The 20026-nt window shown below is 40.0% G+C and overlaps 1 long non-coding RNA gene across 1 annotated transcript; it reads right to left on the bottom strand.

Annotated features, from left to right (window-relative positions):
- Positions 1-1587: 1587 nt before the first annotated feature.
- Positions 1588-1990, bottom strand: LOC147651302 (uncharacterized). The gene is made up of 2 exons (XR_015274376.1): positions 1903-1990; positions 1588-1741 (listed from the first exon to the last, which is right to left on the bottom strand). It is a non-coding gene; the product is annotated as an uncharacterized LOC147651302 (long non-coding RNA).
- Positions 1991-20026: the final 18036 nt, after the last annotated feature.

Below are 20026 nucleotides of genomic sequence, written 5' to 3'. Positions count from 1 at the left end.
AAAGAAATAATATATCTGTAGTGTCCCTTGCGATAGATTAGAGACAGGACTTGGTTGCAGTAATGAATATAAATGGGATTCTTTATTAAAGCCACTGGACAGAAGCAGGACTGTAGCTCTGCTCTCCAGCTCCCAGGCTAACTGCACACAACCTATGCTTTCTAACAGCACCATGCAAGTCTAGCCTAAATCCTGGCCTAGATTCAGCACTTTTGGAAGGGATTGCCAAACTCCATGAAACCTAACTGCTTAAATTGTTCAGCAGTGGATACAACTTCCACAGCATGCCCTGCCAAGGCTTGCACAATCCCTACATTTGCATGCACGTGAAATAAACAATGAAAAGGCTGGAGATTCTGAAAATGGGAATAGAAATCTTCTCCATGCAAAAAACTGGGTTTTCTTCCCTGCAAGTTTAAAGATAAAAATGGGTCTGGGACTTGAAAGCCTCGATACTCAATTTCTTTAATGCCATTTTAATTACAAAACTAACTTGAACAATAAATGTATGTATACAGTGGAGAGAGGCAGACACCTCTCTGTATGCCATAGCCAACATTACTGACTTTCTCCAGGTGCTGGGGATCCTTTCATGGGGGCTGGACAGGGAAGTTAATGAATGTTTATGGTCTTTGTGCTGAATCCAGAGCATGCTCAAGGCATAGGCAAAGTAGGTAATGGTTATCATCTGCTCTGCTTTGGGCAGAGGAGAAAGGAACTGGATCCTTGACCCTGAAAAGACCATTCCTGTGGATGCAGCTCTTCCTCTTCTTGCCAGGCCAAGGGAAGCTGAAGGCTCGCAGCCCACTGACTGGCAGAGACAGAGCAGAAATGTCCTCTCCATCCCACAGTCTGGTTGCCCTCATCCTGCCAGCCCAAGGCACACAGAGCACATGCAGGGGCTGCAGTGCAGAGCTGGGACAGCCGCACAGTGGAGGAATGGAGTGAGGGAGGATGTTGTTTAGGTTATTAGGTCTCTCCTCCCTCCCCAAGCCTCACTGTCTCCTCTGACCTCCCTGTTCCCACTCTGCAGTCCCATATCTGCCTTCAGTCTGCCCTTTGTCTCTGCTGCCCACCTGCCCCAGCCCAGTGCCACCCTCACACTCTTGCTTCAGGTGGCAGACACAGCCCAGGACCCCTTCCCTTCAGGGGCTGGGCTGCTGCTCATACATTAAACCTACAATCTAGAAATCTCCTTTGAAGCAGGCCCATAATGCCATTTGCAGACCACACTCACCATTAGGGATGCTTTTATCCAAGGAGCAGCAAATACACTGTCTTTTCCCAATATTTTGAGGAGTGGAGGAGAGTGTTTTCTCTGTGCTCAGACAAGCTGACTGGATTCCAGCCTAAGGAGTATCTGCCAGAAACACCAAGATTCCTGCATGAAAAATGGTCTGCTAGAGTCAAACACATTAGACTCAGCTTCAGAAACTTCTCCAGAAAGGGCTATGGCAGACATTCAGGCTGTGGCACAATTTCTGTCAAAGGGGTTGTGACCTCCCTTGTGCCTGCACAGCCACACACCTTCCTGGGAAAAACCTCCAGAGCCTTCCCCAGCAAAGGACTCGATGGATGGAGAGGCTGTAGGAATGCTTGAAAGGTTTAATATCACAAAATAGGGACATGACTTTCCTGTTTAACTGACATGAAGACAATGGGCTTTGGAGGAAAGCATGTGGTGGGGGACATTCAAAGGCCTTTCACTTGTACAGTGCTGACTCCTGGCAGTAGGGTTATCCTACAAAGAGAAAAAAACAAAAAACAAAACAAACAATCAAATCCCGAGACTCTCAAATTAGAGAATGCACATAAAAATGTTGTCATGGGGCTTCTGATATATTCCCATCACCCCCTCCCTCTTCCTCCCTCTCCTCTCCAATACCAGTGCTCTAGTGCTACCTTAGCAGAAGAAGCGGGAGGGCGCAGTGTCGGTGTGGGATCTCGGGGTATCGTGAGGTGAAAGGGTGGCACTGCCTTCTGATTTGAAGAGCTAACTTGAGGAAAGCCTATGATCACATCAGTGGGCCACATGTACCAAGTGAGTGTTGCACATGTCAGTATATTAAACATATGTGGTTCTTATTTCCTATGTTAAAGGAATACAGTCTGCAAACATCGGGGGTGTGCTGTTATTTCAAATGAAAGGTAAATGTGGATTAAGGGTATTTCAAGATTCCCGTGGTCTAATGAGAGTGAATACCTGCAAAATCCAACTTTGATTTTAAAGTTTTCCCAACATTTGAAATGTCTGCCTCACAAATTGGTGTGGGACTTGGTTTCATTTTAAAGGCTCATGGAAACAACCAGAGCAGCAGGAACAATAACAGCACCCTTTTAGAAAAATACAGGAAATCTTTTCAGCCAGATGCACTGCAGCACTGGGGCCACCATGAAAGCCTTGCAGTTAAAGAAACCTCACAACATCTTCTAGGCAAAAAGGGGATCATCACGTCTCCTAACACTTCATCTTGCATTAGAAATAATTCTTGCTCGAGGAAGCAAAAAAGAGCCAATAAAATGTTCCAACTTCATTCCTTTATTGACTTTTTGTTGCCTTATGTTATTAATAAGAATTTACAACCTAATTTACAGCATAAGGTTTTAGCATGGACTATGCTTGTATGCAATTTGAATTTTAAAAAACTTTGGGGCATCACGAATCTGACAAGATCTTTTAAGAATTAATAGAGTTTTGGCTGGGGCCAGATTTTGTAAAAAGGTCTCTAAACTCGACCTTTGTACTTTCGTGTGAGAGGAAGTAGGATCTCCTGGGCATCTTATGATTGGGGGTTTGGGATATGAAAATGAGGGATTTGCATGTTGCAAACATTGCTCATGGCAGGGTGCAGGTAAAGAGCAAGGGGCCAGCCGCTTTGAAACAGAATTCCTGATTTGCAGGCCCCATGAACGCACTTTCAAATGCCAATTTGGTAGGTGGGAAGGCTGTAGGGAGGCTTGGGGGAATGAATATCAGTGAATAATAACATTATCGCTTTATTACTTATCTGACAGGGCCATGAAGACAATGATATTTGAAGCAGTGAATGTGGTGGAAGACATTCAGAAGCCTTTTTTTACTTGTACTCTGTTGACTCTTGGTAGGGTTATTCTGAAAAGCAAAAAAAAAAAACCAACAAACAAACAACAGTCAGAAAAAAACCCCAACCCAGCAGCCAAAACCTGAGGCTCCTAAATTAGAGAATAGACATTAAAATGTTGGCCAGAGGCTTCTGATTTGTATATTCCCATCTCCCTCTCCCTCACTCTTTCCTCTCCAATACTAGTGCTGTATTGAGTTGGAAGCGTATAAATGTTACATGTAAGATGCAGCCTTACTGTTGCATCTTTATTCAACATCAACTTCCAGATGGGAACTATTTTTCATGGTTCATAAAGCCAAATCCAGCTGCTACATTTGGACCTACATAAGGAATCCACATTTTATTGCCATAGCAGTGCATATAAAACAATTGCTGTTGTTTCTCCAGTACTGGTGCACCTCACGTTTCTCAATACATTTTAGATATTTAAATTTTTAAAACCGTATTTTACAGTTCCTCATTTAGCCGTGCACCGTAACAAGATCCTGCCTTTACAACATTTTCTAGATATCCAACATAACTGAAAGAAAAACCACCGTGGACAAGCGGTATTCAATATAGCAGCCGTATATTCAGTTACTTACTAAGAGTGTTCAGACAATTTCCTATGTAAACCACAATGATATTAAATACTTCTGGAATCTCAGCTTTATTAAGAGACAGGAAGTGCAAACTCAGGAGTCTTTCCCCTCCCCCTCGGCTAATCTGACTCTTTGATAGTCATGTGTTAGGAATAACCATCCAGTTGCTCCTAAGGAAAAATATTCCCACAGCTAAGGGAGAATTAACCCTTGTGAAACCTCAAAAGGGAGAGTGCAGTCCATGTGTTCACACAGAGAGAAAGAGAAGAAAAAACCCCATTAGGAGGAAGTTTATGCCAGCAGCAGGTCTACACAGCCCTCACCGCCAGCTCTGCCGTGCAGATAATTCATTTGCATTTTGGGTGGCATTGTCAGAGCAGCTCGAGCACACGCAGGGCGGAGGGGCTGATCCGGGCTGGCACAATGAGGCATCTCTGCGGCTCCCCGGCCGGGCTCTCCGCAGCGCTCTGCCCCAGCAGATGTCAGCCCGTGTGCTGCACAGCAAACAAACCCCCACCCAAAGCGCCGCAGAGGTGGGACACACAGAGTTAATGCACGCCTATGACAGAGAAGCAAGTTTGCTGTGAATTGGGAAGCACAAACTATAGTAATCCCCACCCTGCTGAGTGGCTTCCCCAGAGGTCTGATACAGTGCCAAAGCCTCTTACGCATACTGAGACAAAGCTTATTTCAAGCCGAATTCAGCTCCTGAAGCCACCATACTGCTTCCTGACAGCCTCCAATTGCACTGCCTCTGTATTTGTGTTTCCTGCTGTTTATATTTACTTGTTCCCAGAGCCACAACAGCTACAAAAACAAATAGTTGCTATTTGCAGGGCTGTGTATCAACACAGGTAAAGTGCTTCGCTTCCCTTTTAGTTTTACAAAGATTGTGCAAATAGGCTTTTAATACCTCAGAGAGATTAATTTGGTAATTATAAACCAGTTTAGGAACAAATGCCAAACAATTGGTCACATAATCAGCATCCTTGTTTCAGAGTATTAGCGCGGCTGAGGCAAAAGGTTTTTAAACCGTAAGGACTGCACAAACACTCCCTTGATTATATTGCTATTATTTCCCCGTTCCACTGAGACACAAGCTTGAAATATCACTTTTTTGTTTGTCAAGTCCCCGTGGATGCTCTCTGGATCTGTGCTCCTGTCTCTTTGGCCCCTGTGCAGCTATTGTGACGGAGTCTGATTTGGGTAATGGAGATCTTGTTTGATATATTTATTTAAAGAATCAGCTTAAGGAAGCCTGAGAGCCATCAATTCTCTTAATTAACTGCAGAGAAATGATTAATGCTATAAATGTGGAATTGATCAGGATAAAATTATAGTACACAGGATTTAATATGAGTTGTTCCACCAATATTTAAGACATTAAATATGATAAATCTGGTTCTGGGTAAAGTGTTCATAACTGCTCAAGTTATTTATGCACCTCAGAAAATTCCCACCACAAACCACCAGGGCTATTAGGCTTCTGAGTGGAGGGGGGTTGTGCTTTTCAGGTAGAAGGAGTTGCTTTCTCAAAATAAAAAACTCCTCAAGGAATAGGTCCATTTCAGCTGCACTGCACTTCCTAAACCAAACCAGAAAAGTTTCAAAGCATTTTATTCTGGTCTTATCTAAAAAGAACACTTTCATTTGGAAACAGTTCAACTTAAAATTAATTTTTTTTCATGCACATTGATGTTGTCTCACCTTTCAGCATCTTTCTCACCACAAGAAGAATTAAAAGCTGGGCCAAAGCATTCAGTGCCATGGTAATGTCAGTGACTTTTATAGACATCTAGAAGACAGTACTTTTAGAGCTCAAGCATGCAGCATCAGAGACAGAAGTTTCTTGTTTTTTTCTTTCTTTTTATAATAACTAGTCTCACAATTCTTCCTGTCCCCACTTCCCCCAGTCCCTGGAGAATGAGAGTTATGGAAATAACAACTCCTGAGACCATTTCCCAAGAACTCTGTGCTTTGGTCCACAAGAAATGCAATGCCAGATCCACCCACATCCGACAAGCAAGACATCCTGGAGCAGTTTTAGGAGGAGATGTTAGAGAGATAGAAATGTCACTGTATTCATGTAAAGAGCATGGATCCACACATGGAAGGCTCAGCTCCCTCCCCAGGGAAGCTGTGTGAACTTTGCCCAATCTTTTCCCTGCATTTGCTTTCCCCTCAGGATTAGTCACCACCCAGCACAGGGTGGGAAGATCTGTCAGAGGTCACTCTCCCTCTGGACAGCAGTGGGGAGCTCTGTGGCTCTCAGAGCCTGTCCATGACCCACTCACCCACCACTGCAGGCTCAGCAGGGACAGAGGGGCCCACCAGGAAAGACTTGGCTGCCTCGGGAATGGATACACAAAGGGCTGAGTCTCTGCCTCTGCCCAGGGCTGCTACCCACCACAGCACAGGTGGAAGGGACCACAGAGGTGACCAAAAGTTTTGGGGACACTGACACATGCCCCCTTAAGTGGCATGAAGAAATAAGAAAATCTGAGAATTTTTCCAGTCTCATGAATAGATCCCCTGAGGTGTTGGGGGAGTCAGATGTATTGGCTGGTAGCATGAGACACAGATGGGCTGAAAGGGGAAGACTCAAAAGAGGGAAGAGACTGAGCACACAAGGGAAAGCAGCAGCTCACCTGAGCCCCTGGCTGGGGCCCTGGATGAGAGTGAATGGATTGTGTATTACAGTGTGCCACGAGCTCGATATTGCAGGGAGGACAGTTGTACAATGAAACGCCCAAAATCCATTTAAATGGCACATTTAAATAGTCTGAATTCAGGCACTTAAGAGAGCGAGCCTGTCTTCAGAACACTACAGAACTAAGGCTCCCAGGGCTCCCTGACATCTCAGCAGCTAACACACTCCAAGCAGAAAGCCATCTGTTAGGGACTGCTCTCCATCCGTGCTTCGCTGTCTCCGTGACCCCGCGCCGTGGAGAGGGGCACTCAGAGAGGACAAGCAGCGGCAGTGGGGTGCCACGGACACGGCGGTACCACGCCTTCCAGTGGCCCCTGAAATCGAGGTGCTCAAGATTTCATTCCTCCATTGGATCCTCAGGCTTTTTATAATTTCAGGGATGAGACCAATTTAATTTTTATAGAGATGTGTAATCCGCCATTTCAACACGCTAATTGAAATAGGCTGACACGCAGCTATGTGCCCTACGAGCCTTCCAAAGCACATATCTTGGCACTTTCCACCAGAGGCTGAATGACATGACTGGAAACCGTACCAGATCCTCTGTGTTTACAGGCCTCTGCTTCTACATTATTATTTTGATTGCTGGCTTTACCGACAAACATCCATGAGGCAGAATCCACTTGGAGAAAATAATAGAAAGCAGAGCTGAAACAGATTTTAAAAGGTCAAAAATCAACTGTACCTGTGCTATTTTTGACAGTTGTTTATTTAACCACTTTGTAAAGTCCTTCAGCTGTGGAAATGCATGCATTTTCCCAATGCCATCTGACCTGTTCTTTAATCATGACTATTATAACACCTAAGCTAAATTTTTCTTCGAGTAATCTTTTATATTTTCTTATCAATTCAGGAGGGAAAATGTTAATTAATTTCTTTCCTATCTTCAGCAAAATTTGGTACAGATTTTTTAAGGTATTTGAACATTTTTAAGCTCCCTTCTGTACTCTGTAAACAGCCCTCATCTTTCAAATTTCTCTGGTTCTGACCACTTAGCTCAGGATTCTCTCCTTTCCTTCATGTCTTTTTTGGAAAGTAATGTCCAAAGCATGCCCATGCTGAGGAAGGTAGAATGATGTAGTTACATTCATTAAAAAAAAAATCTCAGAAGTACGTTTTTCTTTTTCACAATATTGTATCATTGAAGACTTAAATGCAGGTTGAATCCCTCATAACTTCTGTATTATTTTTTTTAGAATCAAATATTTTACCCTCCATTCTGCAGACAACTTTTCCTCTGTATATACAGTAAGTACCTTTTATTTTCTCTCCACGATGGATAATATTTACTCTAATCACTTCTCCAATCTGATTTCCAGTTCCACTCTCCAACATACCTGCAGTTTTCTCAGACTCATGTTCCTTGTGGTTGTAAGGAGTACAATTGGTTCTTACACCCAGGGCACTACTGACACTAATCAGTGGGCACAGATCACAGCACAGGATCCTCCTGGGTGCACATTTCCATTTGAACAGTCTCTCATTGATAACCAATCTCCAAATATATTTTTCCAATCAGGAAAATACCCATCTTTTGGAAGGTTTCATCAAAACTATGTTTTCTTAGCTTTTTTTATGAATTTATCAAGAGTTACGGAGAGAAAGAGAGTTTAAACGGGCTTTGAGGTATTTGCAATTTTTCCTGTAAGACATTTAATAATTCTTGATGAGGCCTATGTGCCTAGTGAAACAGTCTGAGAAGTCTGGCTTAAAGCCAAGTTCCCCAGTCATGTCACTGGACCAGTAGTGCTGCTAAGAATATCCCCACGACTCCAAGTGACAAGACACAGTCACTGACCCACGGAAACTGACTCATACCCTGAACTTGTCCCATCCCATCTTTTCTCTTACTATTACTCTTCAAACTCGAACTTTACTCCTAGAGATGCAAATTTGTTAATTTTTAACTTTTAATATCTTTTACAGACATTTGACTAGAGCTTGACAACACAACTACTGAAAACATGGATAGAGTCATAATCTTTCCTTAGCAAGGAGATGTATCTTCTTAAAAAGGAAAATACCTGCCCATCTACGTGGTTAACTATAAGAAAATAAATCCATTAGGAAGATTATAAATTATAGTTCTAAGAAAGCCAACTCTTGACAACCAATTGAGCCTCTGTTTAAAGAGTCACAGAGATATAAACTAAAATGTGTACATCAGGAAATAAATTAGAGTTCAGTAATTAATGTGAATTGTAAAATCTCATGTTACTCAATGACAACAATTACCAGTAAAAAATTTATTATTCACATTTAAAATACCAGCAATCTAACAGGCCTCTAAAACATCTATTTTGGTTTCTAGTTTAATTATCTTTCAGCTATATAGTCATTCATTTCACAAATTATAAAAGAAGCATTTACATACAGGGGGAAAGTGCAATAGCATGGTAGGAGAATTTCTTGGGGGGAACTTCAGGCAACTAATTTTAGTTCATTGCTCAAGCTGCCAACTTCACAAAATTTACATATGGGAGCCTGGTTTCACCTGGTGAAACTGAGGAGTCAGCCATGAACTTCTGATCCATGTGTTAGCTTAATTGCTGTAGGACCACTCAGGACTGCCACTGAGGCTGAAAGCCATGCTAGGAGAACTACTTCAAGTCACAGATGGAAAATGAAGAATTCACCTCTGAAGACATCAACTATATACTTCCTGGTGCTTTTTCAAGAGAAGATAATATTCTAGCTCTTCAGAAAGATTCAATGACACAGTTTTTCCTCTTTTCTAGTCCTTTGTCTTTCCCTTCTGTTTTGAACCACCCTGCCAGAATGACCTCATTTGCCTTTCTGGTCAGAGGCACCACCACACCTTGTCTCAAGTTCTCCCATATTTTCGGAATGATGCATTTTTGTCACAAAACTTATCTGATAGTAAGTGATACACTATTGGTTATACCTTGTCAGTTTGATATGTGCTAGTGTGTGAAAAAGGGGCTTTGTGAATTCACTGAAAATGAGAGCAAACAAACCTACATAGAAACTCCATGAATGGAAATAAATACATTGTTTTACCATAATTGTCCTTTAAGCCTGCTTTCATCCATTATTTTAATTTCACTTGAGTTCTTCAGTGTGTCTTGCATTCCTACACATCTCTCACATGGTCGAGAAAGTCTTCTTTGCAAAGAGAACTGCATGTCTGGTAGGTTCTTTGGCCCAAGGGAGAATCCAACAAACGTATTAATTACCTTGAACTAAAAGGAAACACTCAATAATAGTGCATGTAGGGATGTGTCTGCAGCAATCCAAAGTGGCAGATGGATTTGAACCCTGAGTTGAAATTTCTCTGTACATGCAAGGTGCTGTGGGCCAGTGGAGCATCCAGGCTGCTGGAAACATGAGACACAGTGTGTGTGAGCTACATTTGTGTCTGTGAGAGGCACTTGCACACAGGGGTGCACGTTCCTGGAACCAGGATTCACCAGCTGCCTCCTTTGCCTCCCATTGCAGAGGGCAGGACCATGCAGGAGGGGGAAAAAGAAACAAGAGATATTCAAACCATCTGAAATGAGAAGAATTAATAAACACCCATCTACTAGGCATAGACAGTGTGTGATTTACAGAAATCAACATTTCTTGCTTTCCTGAAAAAACTCAGAGCCCAACAAATGTGAAATATCAGTAAAATAAAAGCTTCAAGGAACACAAAAGGGTCACAATAGAGACCCATGATAGGAGCATGAAAGACATGATAGGGTCAAAGGCAGAGTGAGTGATGCCAAAAATGTTTTTTATTTGCAGCACTTTGTATTTTCAGATGTCAGTTCTCCTCTGGGCGTGTTTCGGCCAAGAGGGGCTCTGCACGGGAGGGCCTGCACCATTGCAGCACACATCCAGAGGGAAAACACATTTCCCTGCTCCCAGTGAGATTGTCCTACAGCCTGTGGCACTAATAGCATAAACAAATGTCTACAATAGCCCTCGCTCTTCTGCACTGAAAAAATAAGAAAAGACCTTTCTGAAGCTTCTAGGGAGAGAGGCAAGGAGGGCAGAGCAGCTTCCCTCTCGCTCCTCTGACTGATGTCACCATTCCTGTGGCCAAAACATGTTTGTTGCTAAGCAACTATGTATATATTACACTCTTCTGCTTCCATTGGGGATTTAACATATGCATTTTCACTTTCATCTCTGATGTATACTTACATTTGTTTGCAGTGGGTGCCCGAGTGAATGGAAGCTGTCCAGTATGGGATATGCATAAGAACTGAAAGGCACACACGGTGATTTACCAATGTGAATCATTGTTTCGCAGCACAGTTCAATGGGAAACCCACTGAGTGCCATTCACCAGCAGTTGGGACAATTTTTTCATTCAGGATTGAAGCTGGTTGCTGCATAGCAGCTATTGGCTCAAAAAGTGCAGCAGTTCTCAGATGTCATGAGGAAACAGTGTGGGGATAGTCTGTTAATTGTTGAAGATGGATTCTTTCTATGATGATAAAAAAGGTCTGTTCTTTCACCTGAAGTTTTCTGTTTTATGCATAAATCCACTTTTTTTCTACACCCCTCCCAATTACTTGACAGACAATTAATAAAAAATTTTAAAAAATCACGTTTTTCTTTTGGATTACATGCAGATGACCCAAATCAGAAGCATCCATCACTCACATTTTTCTATGAATCAAATCTAAAAAGAAATCTAAAGTGGGTAAAGAGAAAAAGAAGGCACAATGTGAGAGTTAATTTATATTACAAACATTCTGTAACAGAAGAAAAAAAATCAGGTTTAAAAAACCACATCTATTATTCTGTAATGAAATTATAAGAGAATGCTATTAGTCATGTCTGTACATTTGTCCACATTGTGAGTTCTATAATTAAATTAGAAGATGTGACATGGAGTTTGCTAAACAAAAATCCATGCTATAACAAAAAGGGTTTGGTATTGTCTCCATTAGTAAGCATTAAAGAACAAAACACTGGAGGAATTCTTGGAGTCTAGATCATTTGGGTTTTGTTATGCTTTTCAGTTTAGCTTAATTTCCCACTGGAAGTTTCTCTCTAAGTGTTGTCCTTGGATTATCATCACATAAGGGAAAAAAAATACTAAACTCAGTTTGTTACTGATTTTTTCTACTTTCTCTTCCCTGGAAGCCAGGACAGGAGAGGGAATATAGAAAGGATTCAAGGCAGCCTTTACACCAGCCACAGCTGTTACAACCTCTTCTCTGAGGCAAGACTGAAGGTTTTTTCCTTTCCCCTGAACCTCATGAAAAATGAACTTATGAAAAGGAATATTATATGAAAGCAACTTGCTTGCCCGCTTGTATGCATTGATTCAGGGCTGTGTCAGGTGGGAGAAAAACTTTGCTCTGGGTGTGCAGCAGCACAATGGCTTAGGGTGTGGTAGCTCTCTCCCATAATCTGCTCTTCCACAGAAGAGGGGTAATAACTCAGTGTTGTTTCATGTGCTGGCCCCTTTTGCTCTGTGAGTTTTCTGCACCCCAGGTCTGTGCAGAGCCTTCAGCTGGAGCACCGATGGCAAATCCATGCAAGAGTGCCTGGTATGCTGCAGGGTTGGACAAAACAGTCTGTACTGTGAGCAGGAATCGGGCTTGGCACTTAAAAAACAAATTATTCTTTTAATAAAAGAGGTGATTTAAAAACTACTACTACTGTGCTACACCCTTAAACTGTCTTGAGTTCGAAATCAGTTGCTGTTTGAAAGTTGCCTTCAAGCAGGACAGTGCATTTAGCACTTCCCCACTGGCCTCGAGGCCACACAGCAGCTCTGCAGGTAACCACTGGTGACACACACAGATCACCTTAAGCTGATGCTTACATGACTTAAACTGTTCTTGAGAGCCCCAGAAACGTCCCTGCTTGCCCCTGCCACTGTACACACACACTCCAAAATTTGACATTCACAGCACAGCTGAAGGACTGACAGCAGATTCTACATTTAACTTTTGATCTCTGGACATTTTGCCATCCTTTAGAAAAGAACTGCTTTCCTAATTCACATTCCTGGTGCATTTGAGTCTACCCAATATTAAAAGAGAGTGTAGCTTAGAGGATGGTTTATGATACTATATATATTTATATTTCTGCCACAGTATCCAAGAGGATGACCAAGACTCCTTTTATATTCTTAAATTTACTTTAAATATTAAAAACAAGAAGTAGCTTTAGTCCATGTTATGATTTAGCCAGCTGAGAAGTATCTAGCTTAACAATTTAAGTTTGTATCCACAGAGACATGACCAGGTCAAAAGAGCAGCATCTTTAGTCACAGCTGAAGCTGGGGCTATTCCAGAGGCACATCCAAAAGCACCTCCATGCTTAGCAAACAGACCCCTCGCTTCCCCACCTTAGCACAAAATAGCAGCAATATTTAGAGCACCAGTAAAAGTATTATTTCTTCCACTTCCGAAGTCATCCTGAAATATTCAGCTGCAGAGGTGATTTTTTGTTGCTTTCCCCCAGAGTCTACATTTGGGGGATATTATGAAAAGCTGCAGCTCACACAGATGCACACATTCCAGGGATTCATGTGAAGTCCTGCCACTGCAAGTCCAACTGAGGCGATGAACCTTTGTGGACCTTCCAGGAAGCTTGTGAATTTTGCTGCCAAGTTCAAACAGCTCTAAAATACAACAGGAAATGAGATCCCATGGTATTTATACAAATTCCCATGTCAGACATAAACGGCTACCTTTGTCTACTGTTCAGCAAAAAGCAAACTTGCATGAATCTTTCCCAAATGTAGAAGCAGTTATACCATTATAGTGCTAAATCTGGCAAAAACTACATGAAGTGTGTGTGCACAGACTGCTTTGGAGGTTTTGGAAGGGGAAAGGTGGTGTTGTGATACTGCATTTTTAAATGTGTTTTATCTGCTGTTGCCTTCCTTTTAATGTATATTTATCTACATTTAAGTATATTATATTTATCTAAGAGACAGTCACAAAATCAATAATCACATAGTGCTCTAATATTTGTAACTCATCAGATACACAAAACAGAATGGTGGTGGTTGTTTTTTTTTGGTTCTCGTGTTTAACTTTTTTTTAAAAAAAATCTAACAATTCATCCTGCCTTTAGGAAAATATTCATGAAGCAAAACTGGCAATAGAAAAATAATTATTTGAAAAACATTATATGAGGTGAGTTGTTGCTTCCCTACTGGATGCCACTTTAAATTGAGCTAATTTGTTTTACCAGTAGCTTAAGAAAACCCCAGCACAGCAGCATGACAATTATATCCAGGTGCAAGGACTTAATTCAACAAATTCTAGGTGGATCCTTCCAGTCAGCTCAGTGGGCCCCATCCTCAGCTGTGGCTAAGAACAGATGCCCTTGAAAAAAAAACAAAAACTCTGTAATCACAATCCATTGAATCTTTGAACAGTGAAGCTGAAATGTGTCCAAAAAAAAAAAAAAATTATATTTCCATGTCCAGAGTATCAATTGAAGCATGATTAAGAAACAAGAACATCTGAAGGCATAAATCTGAGAAAAGAGATGCTTTTTGCACTATTGTTACATTACAAATGTAAAAACAATAGCTCATCTACAAAATATGAGTGTGGTTTGACAGTTCTCTAGGATTTAGAAGAGACACCTGAAAAATCAAAGTCAAATCTAGCATTTCTGATTTGGGGGACACTTCAATAAAACAATCAAACTGCAGGGCTTGCTGTTTTAATTGGTCTATGTCTTGACATAATAAAAGCTAAAAGGCAAGAATTCCACATAAACAAGCACCACATAGGTATAGATCATAATACAAAAAATTAGATTTTTAGGGGGTCTTGATCCTTTACAAGCCAATAACTGCACAAGTATAATAATTTTCAAGCTTCATTTTTGACAGCCTACAGTAACAGAGTAATGCTCTGTTCCTGGCTCAGGCAAAACATAGATTGAATTCAAACAGAAAGAAACTTTTATAACAACACTTTGTTTACATATCATTTATTGCAATGGGGTAAGACCAGGAAACAATTTACATCAAAACCCACAGTGTCACATGCTTGTTTAATTGCTGAAATACTCCCAGATGTGTACATGTTTTACTGATTTGTGCACAATATTCAGTTACAGTCAATTATTGTATTAGCAGGAACAACAGCTAAAGTTCATAAATGCATTTGTATTAAAACTTCTATATATGTGTATGCATGTCTAAATGGATAAAGATGGTATTTTTTGGGAACCTAGCCTTATTTTGTTACCATTTTGTTATTGTCATCATGATCCATGTATTCCGATTTTTGAATAATATTGCAAAAGATATTTTCTCTCCTACAATTTTTACAATTAGGAGTTTACAAAATACGTCCCAAAAATGCCGCATTTTGTGTTATTAAGAATTTCAACTTTAACTAACACTAATTAGAGGTATACCAGATGACTCTGATTAAACTAGTGGGTAGTGCTTATTCAGATTTAATGTGAGCAATCTGGACATTTTGAAAAACAGCCAAGCTGGGCTCAAATAAAAACCTGCCAAAAATCCAAACTCTGAATTCAGTCAGGCATGTAAGACTGGTTCCCATGAACATTAAAAATAAAATTAAAATCAGTTGGAAGTCTTGGTTTCCTTCAAACGAGAGAACAACCTCCCATACCCTCAAGAAATATTTCTGCCCTGTACATGCTGCCCTTTCAAAGCCACCTCTCAGCACCCAGAACAAACCAGGGAAGAAGCAGCAAGGAGAGGTTACTGGTTTTGTCGAGAGTATCAGCTCTGACATTGCTGGATGCTGGTTTCTAGGTGAGGGTGGAGGCAAATAGGAAGAGGGCAGCTGCCAGTTGAAACACATTTTCCAAGACTGTCATCCAGAAATCGAGAGGCATGCTTTTCACTAGCTTTTAATTTAAAACACACTGTACAGAGATGTATCTTATTCATCTGAACCTTTGAACATCTGATGTAAGGTGAGATTTAGGAATCAAACGTAGAGGGGCTGAGTTTTCTGCTGGTGTAAGATGACATAACCACTTCAGATAATGGACTTGTGGCTGCTTATACTCACATTTGGATTTTATAGAGTCCCCCTCTCCCATATTGTTCACTTGCAGTGCGTGTTTTCTATTTATGCTGGCATTAACTTGGAAAGAAAAATCAGAATCTAACCCACTGTGAGACAGTGTATCTTAACTAGTGCTCAAATGCAGCTAAATACATCAATTTGGGTAAATTTAAGAACATAAAGGTCTTGGGTCAAAATTCAGTGGGTATTCATCTCTTCTTTCACACACACCTCCAAAAGTCCTGGTTTCAAAGATGGGAGACACTGAAGATTTAAGAAAAGGGCCACTTTTACACTGCCTATTACTGTATAGTGCAAAGTACAGAACTCCTCCAGGTGAGCTTATTTTCTAAAGCTGTATTTCTTTAACCCAAGATGCCTAAAGACAAGTAAGGACACTACAGATGTTAATCCAAGCCACCCCGGGCATATTAAGGTTTGCAAAAGTGAAAATGTGCTTTTCAAGGCCAAAGGGTCAAATATTTAAGATGTTTAAGATGTCTATTTCCTACTGGTGAACAACCAAATTATTGGATTTCAACAAGGCTTCTGAAATATGCTGTTTGAAAAGGAATCATGCTCTCAATCAGTATAGTTTTTAAAGCATTTGCCACTGGATTTTTTAAACTCTATTTCAAAAATAAATTGCTGCCTTAAACAAAAAGCCAGATCTTCCTTTATTAAATATTAATTTTTAAGAAACATTTGGTGTATGGTTAAAGTTTTATTTGAATGATAAGAACATATTAGTCTATTGGAGACTCCCTACCTTTAAACCTCTTAGTTCTGTATGCAAATATCAGTTCAAAATTGAACAGGCACAGGCAGGAGTCTTTTTTTACCTGCAGTATTTTTTAACAAATGATATTGCCAAAAAAAGAAGTTAGGGGTTGAGATTTTCAGACTCATGCTTATATAAAATTAAATTTAAGTTCCAATTATGGTTTGAAAATTCATCTGTCAAATAGGAGCATTTAACAATAAACTCATATCTCTAAAACAGGTTTCACCAAAAATACATAGCTGGTGTAGGATCAGCTTTTTACTTATTACTTTATCAGTCTTTTGAGGAAAAGTTTTAGAAATAAAAACTGAAAAATTAGTAAAATTAGTATATGATTAGAAAATAAGTTACTCTATATTTTTCTGATCAGTTTCTAAAATAATTTTAGCAGTGCTTAACAGTGCAGTTTATTTTTACTTACAACACTGTTCCTAGTATCGATTTTAGCTCATATTCCAAAATGGATGATTACATCCATAATCATTATTGGTCACTGGTCATTCATTTATTTCAGAATACATACCTCTGTGGGCAGTAATTAGTGCACAGCCTTCAAAGATATATCATTAACAAAATGAGAAGACACAAAATATGTTAATTACTGTAAATGTTCAACTGCTTTCTCCCTGGAAAAAACATGCCTGGAGATTAAGGTCATGTGTAATTTTTTCCTAGACAATATCATGTAACTTATCAGAATGAAAAATAAAGACTGATAGGGCCAGGAAAGAGGGATGACTTCCAGCAATTTCACGTTTCATTTTAAAATCTTGCAAATACTTTCACAAATCCAAATGAAAACAAATATTTCATTTACTTTTGGTAGAAACCCTTCTATGTCTAAGCGCGGTAGAAGCAAGAATTTTTCAGACACTGCACAGTCTACCACTATTGAATCCACCCATGTGTAAATTTATCTCTAACTAGTGATAGTGGATTGGATTATTAATAAACCTTTGAATCTGCTGTGTGAAGTTTTGATGTCACAAAGCTTGGGGTTCAGAGCTGGCAGTTTTCAAAAGGCTCAGAGCAGGTTGGGTGAAGGAAACAAACCAACCAATCAAGCAAAAAAAACCCCAAACCTAGGCTCACTGCATTTCTTGACTCTTATTCTTAAATACAAGACCTTTTAGACAAATCTGCCTGGTGAAAGGGTGTGATTTGCATGGTGAGAAAGTGCTGAGAGAAAACAACATTACCAGAGGTTCACCTCACTCTGATCATCACCTTGACCATAAACTCATCAGGGTTCCCCAGGAAGATTTTTATTTTTAATTTGTGTGGAGAATTGGACAGGGAGGTGATCTTTTACACATGATCAAGAGCACATCAGCAGAGACAGGAAGGCAGAGGGTGACAGTATTTACAAGAATGCTCCAGCAAAAACTACAGAGTCATTCTAAATTTATATTTCTTGGACTACACAGAAACTGAATGTGTGAATGCCTGTGGAAAAGAAAACAAATAGAAATCCTCATGATTGCTTACATGGGTGCACAGGATTCATCTGAACCAACATTTGCCAGTGTGGTTTTTGAAGTATTTACCCAGCACCGTATGAGACAACAGAGGGAATAAAATAAACTGAAACAATCATTTCCCATACAGCAGAAGTAAACACTCCATGGATATCTGACTAGAAAATGTCCTGTGACACAGCACAGTGTTTTGCAGGCCATTGTGACTCCCTTAATGCCCTTAACAAACCCATAAATTGGCTATTTAACAGGAACCGAGACAGACAAAAAATTTAACTTCATACTCAGAGTCCGACTTCCCTTCAAAACTGAGCAGATTAAACATCATCCTCTGGTGTCCTCTCTGACAGCTCCGCACTTGAGTGGATCATATTGACTAAACATCACAGGCTAGACAAATTCTTAGCTTTTGAAATAACTTGAGCTCAGTTTTTAAGCTCTCTGACATAGCAGTCAAAACTCCACTAACATGATTTACAGTTAAATTAAACATAAAAACATCATCATTAAAATAACTGTGATAAGGTTAAGACCTAATGCCTCATATGCTTTCTAAAGGCAGCCAAATATATAAACACTTTGGTCTGAGGTGCCAGCCAGTACAGAAACATAACTACATACACTGTTATGCAGCATGCATGAGTTGCAGGCTGTCAATATTTTATGAAATATTCTCAGTCCTAAACATGATTTGCTTTTCACCACATTCACAATTATTCATGCACTTTATCTGTTGATGTTTTATTTTAAATGTAAAGCTCTAGTAATTTCTCTGTTCCGTTTCTGGAAGTAAGATTACAGAAGTTCCGAATAAAGTGGTTTTCGGATTGTGTTTAGAAAGTGTTTTAGATTAGTGTTTTTGATTTTTAGAGTACTGAATAGCCAATAAAATCAATCTATTTCAGTGAGAGCTGTAACACAACACTGTAAAAAAAATTATTTTGTACTGTTCAAAAAAAAAAATTAAAACCATTCCCACACAAAAATGTTTTCTTGCAAAGTTTAATCAAAATGTAAATAGAAAATATTCTATTCCTATAGATTCCAGCCTCACCACCTGGTATAACATTTAGGCCTGGGGCAGTATGAACTTGATAATTTAAATACAGTCTTAATAGTCTGGAATCCTTTTTAAAATAGTTAGGTGGCCCTAAAGGTATTTTATTCTTCTCTCAGGGAGAAAAAAAAAGTCCCCAAACAAAAAGAAAGCGCCTTAAATACACACTTAGTATCCCAAATTATCTCTTGACAAATATCTCAACAATACCTTGGGTTTTGTTCTATGCATCTGGTAAAAACATGTCTTTTCTCCAGTTATATTTTTTCAAAAAGTGCAGTCTTTTGTATATCATTATTAAGGAGGAATGACCAGATTTAGTAATAAATTGTTTCTTCCTTCCTTATACCCCAGATCTCTCCCCATTTTGAAGAGGTGAAGTGAAACATACTGAAATGGATATTATCAGCTGGAAAAAGTTGTCAAAATAATAAAATACTCACTTCTTGCAAGCATTTTTCATCAAAGCATTTTACAGGTGGTTTCATCATTCCCACTTCCTCTAATAGAGGAGCCAAGATGCGGATATGATAAAGATGACAAGCTTACAGGTCTACATCAGTGTACACTAGCTGAGAATCTCAAATACTCTTTACGTTTCCTAACTGAAAGCATAAGTAGGAACCATCAAATGAGAAGGAGTGCTAAGACAATGTCCACATATACAGGATTTGAGCCAAGTATCACAAAGAATATGATTGAAGTTAGGGAAGCCTGTCCTGGGGAATGCAAAGACAGGAAGAGAGAGCATCTTCCATGGGGCTCTTTTCATGAGTGATGAAGATGAGTCCTGGTTCTGATCTATCCTCAGCATGAGGAATACAGATGACAGCTTGCTGCTACTCCCTCAAAAACAGTCAGATGTTTTCTGCCCTCTCCAAGAGTGTCCAGCTTATTGGAAGGACATTCTAAAATCTGTGTTTTCTAGCAGGTGACATTTTGCAGGTCTCTTCAGATTTCCACAGCCAAAGCCAAGCATCAAACCTTTCAGCAGCAATTATTGTCACAGTAGCTCTTATTAAGGACCCCACACAATGAGGCACTTCTCTGGTGTGCTGCATTTTTATAGTCTCGCCTGTGCTTTGGAACCCTAGGAAAACACCTGAAAAATTATCCTGATTCTGTTTTCCTCCTGGTGAAATCAAGAGTTATTACATCATTCTTTCCCCATTTCTTAGCATACAAATTCCCTTTCAAGTTCCTTCAATGGCTTCCCCTTCACCTTTTGTATCATATTCTAGTATTTCATCTTTACTTCAAGGCACCACACTCTACCAGTGCTTCCTGTGTGTCAGCTCTCCTTTCCTCATAGTAAACCTCCTGCT

The sequence above is a fragment of the Cyanistes caeruleus genome, chromosome 10 (assembly GCF_971803275.1).
Source record: "Cyanistes caeruleus chromosome 10, bCyaCae1.hap1.1, whole genome shotgun sequence".
Taxonomy (NCBI): domain Eukaryota; kingdom Metazoa; phylum Chordata; class Aves; order Passeriformes; family Paridae; genus Cyanistes; species Cyanistes caeruleus.
This window is presented reverse-complemented; position numbering and strand designations above follow the sequence as displayed.